This window comes from Balaenoptera physalus (genome assembly GCF_965194825.1).
Source record: "Balaenoptera physalus genome assembly, chromosome: 7".
Taxonomy (NCBI): Eukaryota; Metazoa; Chordata; class Mammalia; order Artiodactyla; family Balaenopteridae; genus Balaenoptera; species Balaenoptera physalus.
The window spans coordinates 84,951,600-84,959,526 of record NC_138886.1 but is presented as its reverse complement, the minus strand read 5'-3'; the positions used below and the strand labels follow the sequence as shown (position 1 = coordinate 84,959,526).

The 7,927-nt window shown below is 39.4% G+C and overlaps 1 long non-coding RNA gene across 1 annotated transcript in view; it reads right to left on the bottom strand.

The window, feature by feature from the left end:
- Nucleotides 1-867: 867 nt before the first annotated feature.
- LOC309664514 overlaps nt 868-7,927 on the bottom strand; it is a 97,792-nt gene continuing 90,732 nt past the window's right edge. The window contains exon 5 of the long non-coding RNA XR_014265865.1: nt 868-6,586. This is a non-coding gene — a long non-coding RNA (uncharacterized lncRNA). The remainder of the gene's footprint in view (nt 6,587-7,927) is intronic.

The following is a 7,927-nucleotide window of genomic DNA, read 5'->3' as shown; positions in this document are numbered from 1 at the left end:
AAACCTTTCCCATCTTCATCATATATATTTTTTCAATGACTAGAACATTAAGTCTTTCATTGTGGACCTGTATATTTATATATATTTATTTTATGTATATTTGGTAGATTTTGTGTGTGTGTGTGTGTGTATTTTTACTGGTCAAGTCATTTTAAAAATCACTAGTCACTTCTCTGTGTTTATGATAAAGGGTGTACCTTCTCATCAATAGAAGTCATTAAGTTATTTGGAAGCTTTTCAATTTTAAATAAATGTTGATATTTTCTCCCTCTTTTTAAATAATTATTTGCTTTGAATTCATCATTAATACATTTATATTATTCTTACCCAGGTACTTTATTTTAATTTATTTATTTTATTTATTTTATTTATTTATTTATTTATTAAATGTATGTCTGTATCATTTTAAATTTTTATTTATTTATTTATTTATTTTTGGCTGTGTTGGGTCTTCGCTTCTGTGCAAGGGCTTTCTCTAGTTGTGGCAAGTGGGGGCCACTCTTCATCGCGGTGTGCAGGCCTCTCACCATCGCGGCCTCTCTTGCTGAGGAGCACAGGCTCCAGTCGCGCAGGCTCAGTAGTTGTGGCTCACGGGCCCAGTTGCTCCGCGGCATGTGGGATCCTCCCAGACCAGGGCTCGAACCCGTGTCCCCTGCATTGGCAGGCAGACTCTCAACCACTGCGCCACCAGGGAAGCCCTATTTATTTATTTTTGGCTGCGTTGGATCTTCGCTGCCGCACGCGGGCTTTCCCTAGTTGCGGGGAGAGGGGATTCCTCTTCATTGTGGTGCGCAGGCTTCCCTTTGCGGTGGCGTCTTTTGTTGAGGAGCACAGGCTCTAGGAACGAGGGCTTCAATAGTTGTGGCTCGCGGGCTCTAGAGCGCAGGCTCAGTAGCTGTGGTGCACGGACTTAGTTGTTCCACAGCATGTGGGATCTTCCCGGACCAGGGCTCGAACCCGTGTTCCCTGCATTGGCAGGTGGATTCTTAACCACTGCGCCACCAGGGAAGCCCCCAAAGTAATTTTTTAAAAACAGAATTCACTTAATATTTGAGCTCAAATCTGATAATCATTGTTTCATGCAGTCCCCACTGAGTGAAAAATTATTCAGTATATGAACAAATAATTAAAGCCAAATTGTTAGTTTTTATGCATTCGAAGTATTTTTTAGGAACAAATAATCATACTAAACATAACCTTAAGCTTAAATAGATCTCTTAATTTCATAGAATATTCATATATAGTAATAAATGAAAACTATATGAATATTTGTCATTTTTTACTTTCTCAAATTTCTCTCTGGAAACTTTTTAAACTTAAGAAATTTGTTAAAGTAGGTTAAAGCATGCTACTTTTCTCTTTTCTTGTAAATTGTATTCTGAAATAACATACATAAAGAAAAGTTTAGAGACCATAAGTATAACACCCAATGAATTTTATTTTTTTAATTATTAGCACCTTTAATTATTATTTATTTATTTATTTATTGGGCTGTGTTGGGTCTTCGTTTCTGTGTGAGGGCTTTCTCCAGTTGTGGCAAGCGGGGGCCACTCTTCATCGCGGTGCACGGGACTCTCACTATCACAGCCTCTCTTGCTGCGGAGCACAGGCTCCAGACGCGCAGGCTCAATAATTGTGGCACACGGGCTTAGTTACTCCTCAGCATGTGGGATCTTCCCAGACCAGGGCTCAAACCCGTGTCCCCTGCATTAGCAGGCAGACTCAACCACTGCGCCATCAGGGAAGCCCACCCAATGAATTTTTATAAGATGAAGAGACACATGTAACTTGCACCCAGATCATGAAACAGAACATGACCAGCACCCCAGGGCCTCCTCCCAGTCACAACCTTCTGAGAGTAACCACTAAGCTGACTTAACCCCATGGCTTCGTTTTGTCTCTTTTCATATTTCATATAAATGGGATAATCCAGTATGCACTCTTTGTGACTGTTGCCCTCCTTCAATATTGTGCTTCTGAAATTCATCCCCATCGTTGCATACAGTTACAGTTTGTTTATCCTCATTGCTGTATAGTACTGTATCGTAGAATATACTACAATTTATTTCTCCGTTACACTGCTGCATGGCACATGCATACACCAAAACATTATGCCTATTTATCTAAAACTCAAATTTAACAGAGCCTCCTGCATTTTGCCAGGTAACCCTAATCCTTGCCAACACCATTGTCAGTAGAAGTGCCTACTTTCTTTAAAAAACAAACTAAAACCACTTGCTACCCTTGTAGAATTGCATCTACAAAATAAAAGTGAACATTTAACAGTTGTTCAGTTCATTTGAATGAACAGGGAAACTGGTTTGTTCAGGAGTATCTCTTTCTCCAGAAAAAAAAAAGGTCCATTTTCTGTAATGAAGTATGTCTTTTAGCTGTCTACATTTATTAAATCAACTGGAACATGGCCAAGTCTTTATTTTTGATGTGTAAACAGCCTTAATTGTGTTAACAGTTTGCTTACAAACATAGATGTTGTAGTTATAACAATGTTTATTATTTCAATTAAGTCCTTTTATTCTTCAAAGCATATTACAAATTACAAATTAATTAAGCCCTACAATAGCCCTTCACCACCACCCCAGGGAAAAAGGGAATTCAGTCCCAAAGTCAAGATATGAACCAACTGGTCACAGAGTAAATTTCAAACCTAAAACCAGAGATCTGGTCTCCATGTTCCAAATACCAAGCTCACATCAAGGGGGAGCATTAATATTCCACCTAACAAAAACTGTTGCCATTCTGCTTTTCCATCTAAAAATGGGAAAGAGAGTTGGGGGTCAGGGAATGCTGAACTTTCAACAAACTGCTTATTTTTTTTTTAGATATAAGCGTCATCAGCAAGGTTTCAGCCTCAGTAAATTTCTGATTTGTTTTTTGATTCTAAAAATGTGTACGTATCAAGACCGCCAGGTTCAGACAAGTGATAGCCACAGAAAGCCAGAAAAATAGAGATTCGTGAAAATTTAGGGGGTGTCCAGAGGAAATTCTAATATTAAATTCCAAATGATCATTTGCTGAGGAATTCTGAATTAGAAATATTCTGCTGTTATCTTCCAGTGTGATTACTAAACTAGTACTGAAAATTACGGATCTAGTACAATAAAACTGGTCTAAATTTCTCTCTTGACTTTCCCAGCCACAAAAATCTTGGCATGGGGGAACACTGTCCTAAAATGATTATTGTTCAATCCAGATCCTGAATGAAAGTGAGACTCTGAGGTTGTGTTGGGAACAGTTGGGATATTTCTGGGGAAAGCATTTCTGTCTAATTCCATATTTGTCTTCAAATATTAACCAATGATTTATGAAACTTTCCTTGACAAGTAATATTTTAAAAAATAGAAATTGTGTATTTTCCAGAGTAGTTTTCACCCTGAATTATCCCCTTAGTTCCTCTGGAAATATCTTCATCAAATTGCTTACACTAAAGACTTTTGTCCCTTTCTTTGCACTTCTTTTCTATTGAATGAAGGAAAATGGCCATTTAAAATGTAAAAATGTAAGTCTAAGTATGATTGGTGGCTATGTACTGAAAAATAAAAGTGTGAGATCTAGAGGACATACATTTGGGGGTGACAAAACATAAAGTTTTGTTCACAAGTGCAGAAAGTTAGACAAAATATATTCTTTAAATTAAACGAGCCAAACATACACTATTGGGTAAGGAAGAAAAGTTGGCAAAGAGTCACAAAATTAAAAAGGGAGAGATTTTTTTAATGACTATCTTTACACAGTCAACTATGATCCAGTATGGGCAGAGAAAAATACATCTATTTTATTAAGTAGACAGCTGTTTAGCTGAAAAGGGGATTTTTAAGAGGTGAATTAGTGATGTGCCTTCAAGTCCATGAAAAGTTTGAAAGGTTCCTATTTACCCCACAAAACTAGTCATCCTCCCATGACCCCCACCCCTGCCATCTTCCTCATCTCCATAAATGACCCATCCATTTCCTCATGTCACACACCCAGGAGTCATTGTTAATTCTCTCTTATCCTCATTCTTCTCCTCATTCAATCCATAGCCAAACATTGTTTTTTTCTATCTCCAAATTATGTCATAAATTGGTCCAACCGTCCCCGTCCTGACCTACACCTCCCCCTGTTCAGGCCCCCGTGATAGCATCAGGGCAGCAGCGTCCTACATGCCCTCCCTGCTTCCATGCTGTCCATCAACAGACCATTCCCCATGTAGCAAGCAGGGTACCTTTTAAACTCTTATTATTAGATCATATCACTTCCTGACCTTTTTTTTTTAATTAAAAAGACAACTGAAAAAAAAAAAAAAACCCTACTGTTCAATCAAACTTCTTAGTACAGCCCACAAGGAACTGCAGTAGCACCATCAAGATACATTTGCTGAATAAATAATACATACAATAAAGGAGGATTTTTAAGGGAGACTCCCAAGGAAAGAAGTAAGCCCAGGAGACTAATAGCAAAAGATGGGTAGGGAGGCAGGAAAGATGATCCGCAAGGGTGTGTGTTCTAAGCAGTTCATTGCCTGGTCTTTGTGATCAACTCCCAGAGAGGCCCCTGAAACTCTTCTATCTTCAGACATCGTCCCTGCTTGCCCTCCCATCCCACTTCCCAGACTCCACACTCTGGTTCCATTACTTCAAGGTAGTGACTGAGGAAGCCAGAGTCTTTTGGGGGTGTTATCAGCCAGTTCCCTGGGTGCCAGGGTCTCTCCCTGCTGATTGGCACCCAGCATGGGGGCTCCTTGGTCTGTGGGGATGGTGACTGCTGGCCTGGACCAGGTTCCTAGACACCGGTGATGTCACGAGCCTTCACGGGGCCGCAAGCGGCTGAGATAAGACCAGGCAGATCTCAAGAATAACAGAACATTGAGTAGAATTCCCTGTGCTATACAGTAGAGGTCCTTGTCAATTATCTATTTTGTATATAGTAGTGTGTATATGTTAATCCCAAACTATATGAGGAAAGAATCTGAAAAAGAATGGATATATGTATATGTATAACTGAATCACTTTGCCGTACATTTGAAACTAACATAACGTTGTAAATCAACTATACTCCAATATAAAATAAAAATTAAATTAAAAATTAAAAAAGATAAACCAAAAAAAGAAAAGAATCCAGAGATTATCGAGATGTCTTTTCTCTTAGCCACACCTTCACTAATTCACACTGAGACGAGATTAGACACTAACCCCAGAACCATGTCATCATCTACTATTTGCCATCTGTTGTTTGTAATACACTTCCCATTCCTAACATTCCTGTGTGTTCAGTTATTCTCAATTATTTGCTTACCGTTTTTGCTTACTGTTGTATAACTTGAGTTAGGGAATCCCTCCAAGGATGTCACTACAGTTGGGTATCTGAATTGGGAAAACACCAATTTCAGTTACATTTTGGTGTGCATCAGGTCAACAGTAAGCCTCGCAAAATGCTGCCCTGACAAGTTTAATTCCTATCTGAGTGTACTGTGCCTTTTTAATGCCATCCAGCCAGCAACAGAAACTTGACATATAAATGTTAGGACTAACAAATATAATTTGTGCAGGCGTGTGTGACAATTATATGGTTTATGTGTCGACAACTACAGGAAGGCCTATTTCAGTTAAAAAAACAATAGCATATCATTAGAACTAATGTAAAATTACAAAACTAAAAAAAGCAATGCAGGAAGGACTGATTAATAATCATTAGTGTCAATTTGAAAATGTGTTTTCAATTTGTGGACTGTCTCATAAGAACAACAACAACAAAGTAAACAAATTTAAAGATGACGCTAATAAATTGTGACCTGGCCAGATATATTTTAAGTGCTGTTAGAAAACAAGGACAATCTAAATATATTTATTTAAAATCAAAGGTTGCAATTTGAGAAAACAGTGTAAACATCACATGGAAATAAAAGAAATCAGACAGGAACTTCATTTTTATTCCCTACTGTCCTTTTAGATGTGCTCTGTGGGGCTATTTCTTCCCATGACCCTAGAAGAAAACTTGATCAGCCCCCTTTATTTTTCTAGTCCCTTTTATACAACGTGAACAGCTTGTACTCCAAGTCACATAGCAGTGTCAGTTTCAGATTTAAAATGCCCCATGACATGTAATAGGTAAAGCTTTCATCTTGTTTTAAATTTTAAAGAATGTTTCATGACCCCCAAATCTGGTCCACTGCAGAGAGGAAGGCTGCAGCTGAGGAGGAGATGCTGCAGGCACATTCTCTCTTTCCCCATCTAGATCTTCCATTCCTCTGCCCGCATCCGGTAGCTCTCCAGGGTTGGAGCAAGGAGAGGAGAAGAGAAAAGGAGGCAGGGAAGTTCTTGGATGCTACTGTCCGAGAACAGGACCACGGTGCTCTCTGGACTTGACATTTGTTTTAAGCTGACTTTCTTTCTCTTGAATATTTCTGTGGGTTTTTCAGATACCTTTTCCCCCTATTGGTAGGGATTTTGCACTTGCAGTTCCTTCCATATGGGCAAATGATTCTCTAGTCCAACTGGTTGCTGGAGCCTTTTCCTGCAGCGAATAGACTTCAAGTGGCAGGCCTCTAGTGTCTTTCTGATGAGGAAGCCATGGCCCTCCAGATGGAATCCTGGGGAGGAAGTGAGACAACCCTACTCTGGTTTTCTCTCGTGAGAAAGCCTGGTCCATAAGAAACACTCACGGGTCCTGTGCTCCTACAAACCCTGAATGCAGGTTGATCCCAGGGATGCGGGAAGCTCTCCGTGGTTCACCATCACAGCAGTGGGGCAGTAGGTCACTCATTCTATAGATTTCTAAATTTGAGTCCAACACCAGGTCACTCTACCTATCAAACTGCAGGGGCCACATATTAAGCTGTCCAAATTGTCCCATTGAAATCAATCTCCCTGGGCTTTAGGTAAGAGACAACCATAGCTCTCCCCCAAGGCTGGGGAGGACTTGCAGCACATAGACAGATGGTTTTAAAAATCCTCTCCTCTAATCTCCAAAATCTGTCTGTTATAACCTTAATGTGGGTGGGAAGGATACAGGATTAATGAGACTGGGCTTTGTCCATATCCAACCTGTTCTTCACCCTCATTTTGGAATTATATACATGGAAATACATATATATGTATATGTATAGCCATGTATATATGTGTATATATATATATATATATATATATATATATATATATACACACACACACACACACACACTCAGTTCTCCCTCCTCCCTAGGCATTCGAGGGGGATTGGTTCCAAAACTTCCCCTGGATAACATAGTCCACTGATGCTCAAGTCCCTTTTGTAAAATGGCATAATATTTGCATATAACCTACAAACATCTTTAGATCATCTCTAGATTACTTTTATTTTTTAAATTTAGATTACTTTTAATACCTAAATACAATGTAAATGCTATGCAAATAGTTGTAAGTACACAGTAAATGCTGTGTAATTAGTTGCCGAGTGCAGCAAGTTCAGGTTTTGCTTTTGGGAACTTTCTGGAATATTTTTTTCCAAATATTTTTGATCCGCAATTGGTTGAATCCATGGATGGAAGACAAGCAGATATGGGGTGCTGACTGTATATTAATTATGAGGGGTGGACTTTAGCCAGTATTTCCATTTTAATAACCTGCTGCACTAATTTTTTTGAAACATTCACTGCTGAGGCTGGTTAGACTCTCCAGGTGAATCAGTTGCTAACTATGCCTGGGGGGAAACATGCTGCCATAACATACTAGAACATGATTCCACAGGCTATCAAAATGTCAGCATAGGTCTACTGGAGGCAAAAGGAGAAATTAGATTAACTTCTTAGACCACTCCCAACTCCAGTGCTATGATCATGACCAGGTGACTCAACAGAACACCGATGGAAGAGCCTACAGGCTTTTCTGTAACTCAGCCCCAGGTCCATCCCAAGACCACCACCAACTCCATCTTTACTGCTCCTCTCCCCTAA